This window comes from Aquarana catesbeiana, linkage group LG02 (genome assembly GCF_042186555.1).
Source record: "Aquarana catesbeiana isolate 2022-GZ linkage group LG02, ASM4218655v1, whole genome shotgun sequence".
NCBI lineage: Eukaryota > Metazoa > Chordata > Amphibia > Anura > Ranidae > Aquarana > Aquarana catesbeiana.
In genome coordinates, this window is record NC_133325.1 from 427418850 (window position 1) to 427422429 (window position 3580).

Here is a 3580-nt window from a genome sequence, read left to right on the forward strand (position 1 = left end):
TTAAAACCTTTTATCTCTATATGAATCAACCCATGCGGTTGCAGCTATAACCCATGAAATCAATAAGGAATGATAATGGTACTAAAACACAAAGATCTAAATTATTTATACAGAAAAGAAACGTTAGAATAATCAGACATTACCAAATATAGCATAGTGATGTTACAAATACAGTGTTGCCAGTCTACAAAGATAGTTAATGCAAAAAATAGATATGGTTACAATTGACATACACATGCTATCAAGGTATTACCTAGGATAGAAGAAAGTTAAGAGAAGAAAAGAGACATAAGAGATAATACAGATACCTAGACAGCCCTTATGTTTTTTTTTATTGAAAGCATATGGCGTGCATAACACACCCAAAAACTTCACCCGGTGCATAAAAAATGTGCACACACATAAAGAGTGCTCACAGAAAAGTGCAACGGGTACACAGATGTGCCAATTCCCTGATTCCCCGGGGCGTTAGGCTCCAGACGGGGACAAAGGTACTTTACAATGGTCTATCTGGCTGAAACCAGACAGACCCCGTTCTCTGGAAGGTCTGCCGAGACAGAACCCACCCAAGTACTAGGTAGGGCTCCCCGGAAGGGAGACCCCATGGGTTAGGGCAGACGAAGCCAGAAGGCCATGACCACCCCTTCCCAAGACTTTCAGGGCTGGCCCGAGGACCCGTCCTTACTCATCACACAGTGACAAACGTGAACAAGACGTGACAAACACAGGGTTTCAATCAAAAAAGAAAGAAAATAAATAAAAAGTGGGGAAGGGATAGTGGAGAGGAGAGTGAAAAAGGTGGCCATTGTGTAAAACAATGACCAGGCCCTCCAGCCAGGAATAAAAAATTCCTCTGGTCCTAGCCAAAAGGCCCGGCCCAAGAGGCAGGTGCTAAAAAAGCGTGTTCTATAGTGCAGTGACCATGGTGCCTCAAATCAAAGTGACTGCCACTCACAGTGAACTTACGGCACCCCTGGACTGCCACTCCAGGGGCACTACTCCATAGGCTTTCAAGACCAACCCTGGCCACCAGCCCAGACCACAGCAGACCCCACCCCAGGCAGAAAGGCATGGAGTTCTGGAAGCTTGGTGAGAGCCCTTTACCATCAGGCTTCACCGTCGTTCCGTCCCTCCTACCTAATTACATTCGGGAAATACTGGCCGCTCCCCCGGTGGGAGAAAGGGGAGCCAGCGTTCTCTCCCGAATAACTGTCCGGAGCTAGATCTGCCCCAATCCAGGCCAGAAGGCTCAGACCCCGTGGTTCTCCATCCCCATCAGAAGGCTTCCCTTTCGGCTATGAACCGCTCCAGGTCACCTTTACTCCAGCAGGTTTTGCATAGCAACCGCCATCCCATCTCTATCTCGCCATAGATCAGGGACGGAAGCAACTGCCACCTCCTGGAAACTGATAAGAACAGATACTACACTTGATCTTAGCCAAAAGGCCGAGAAGAAACATTGTTTTGGATCTTACTGAATTCTCAACAAGAACAACTGACAGGCATCATGTGGTACTAAATGACAAACCACATCTCTGTGTGGAAATGAAAGGTATGCCCGAGTATCCCCTTTTGGTTGTAATAAATGAACAGTAAAAGGCATCCAAAAAAAGAAATTTCCTAAATAAAAAATTAAAAAGTGTAATAATAATCACGATCTTTAATGTTCTCAAAACAGTACAACCTAGCATTGATTGTGAATTAAAAAATCTCTGTGGTTCACAATTTCTCTTAAAAGGCCCTCTGGTGGCCATATCGAATATTACCCTCTAAAACACCTGAAAGTGATCCAACATTCTGTCACTATCCTTCTTGAAAAAAAAGGGTATACCTTGTAATACATCAAAGTAACAAAAAAGGATATTAAAAACCAGTAGTTAAATGGGAGCTCTATATTTGTGCTCCCAGTTGCAGCGCTGTATCCATTTACCTAACCTGGTGTGTCAGTGGGGCTGAGGTTGTTCTCAGAGTTGAGGCAGAAGAACGGAGAACCCAATCTACCAAGCGGCTCCTGGGGGGGGGGGGGGGGGTAGTGCTACATATTTAATATATAGAGGCAAAGATTTCACCCTATTTATACTTACATTTACCAGTGTAAAATGAATCTGCCATTCAACTTCTAATGTTGCCATGTTAAAAAGATTACCTTGTGCTATGCCAGTGTTCTACAATGTTTGAATAATTCTATATGGTTACATGTTAAGAAAATAGTAACTTTATCTTCTAACCTCTAGCAAATTCTCTACCAATGCAGACAAATTTTCATATGGCCCAAGTACTGTCAGTTTGTGTACCCAGTTATTGCAATGAACAGCATCAGATGTTTCTCACCATCAAATAAAAAGGGAAAATAATCTTATTTGTACATTGCATGGTGTTATGATGACAGCAAGTTTGCCAAACCCCAGCAAGAATATAAAGACCATGCACAAGCACTAGAGTTAACAATGCACTATTAGAAAGAGTAGTGACTGTGCCTCTTTGGCCACAGAGTTTTGAAATATAATTTATGATGGAATGTGTAGAACGTTAATTGTGACTTATGAAAAGTACACATGGGCTTTCTAAGATGACATATATATGTTTATATTTTAAAAGCATTGCAATAAAAAAACATTGCAATGTAACATTGATCAAAAATGTTCATCATTAAGAGTTAATACCCACTTATAAATATATTAAAGGACAGGTAGAGGACATATACGCTATGCACAAAGTGATCTGTCTCTGCTGGGTATTATTGCTAGCTCAAGCATGGAGAAGAAACAGACTATTTACTTGTTATTAACCAGAATCTTTGTACAAACACTACAGGACAATATAGATGTGTGAAACCATTTGAACAATTTCATTCTTATTATAAACATAAAAACACAGAGGAGTGACTGCAGAAAAAAAAGACTAAGTGGCCTATCATCAAGTCTGCCCCTTTTTTTTAAACTTATTTGAATGAGTATAAATCTATCTTTGTCCCAAGCATGTATGAAGTCATTTACTGTTGACTGACTCACTACCTGTGCTGGAAGTCTATTCCAAGCAGTAACTACTATTTTGGTAAAACAATACTTTCTAAGATTAGGTTTGAACGTTACTCCTGCTAGTTTAAAGTCATGTCCCCGTGTTCTTGATCTTGGCTTCATGTTGAAAATACTTCCCTCCTAAAACTTATTCACCTCTTTGATGTATTTAAAGGTTTCAGTTATGTCTCCCTTGTCCCTTCTTTCCTTCATAGTAAATATTAAGTTCCTGAAGTCTTTTCTAGTAAGCTTCAGAACTTTCACGAGTGTCTTTTACCTCTCCTAACAGTAGCACAAAGGTAAACAACTTCCTTTGACACTTCCATATGATTTCCTAAAGAAACATCTCTTACAATTGAATCACCAACAAGAAGGTGACTTCTCCTTTTAGTTTCATAAAGTTGTATTTAGTATTTAAATTACAATACAAAACATAAGGAATGGCAAAATGCCATAATATCATTGTGATAGGGTTGTACAAAGATAAACAAGTGTTTGTGACTACAGTACAATCTGGTAAGCAGTTGACGAGGTATTTATGATATCATTAAAGAAAAGATTGA

The 3580-nt window shown here is 40.0% G+C and overlaps 1 pseudogene; it reads right to left on the minus strand.

Annotated features, from left to right (window-relative positions):
• Nucleotides 1-1325: 1325 nt before the first annotated feature.
• LOC141130817 (U2 spliceosomal RNA) lies at nucleotides 1326-1458 on the minus strand (annotated as a pseudogene).
• Nucleotides 1459-3580: the final 2122 nt, after the last annotated feature.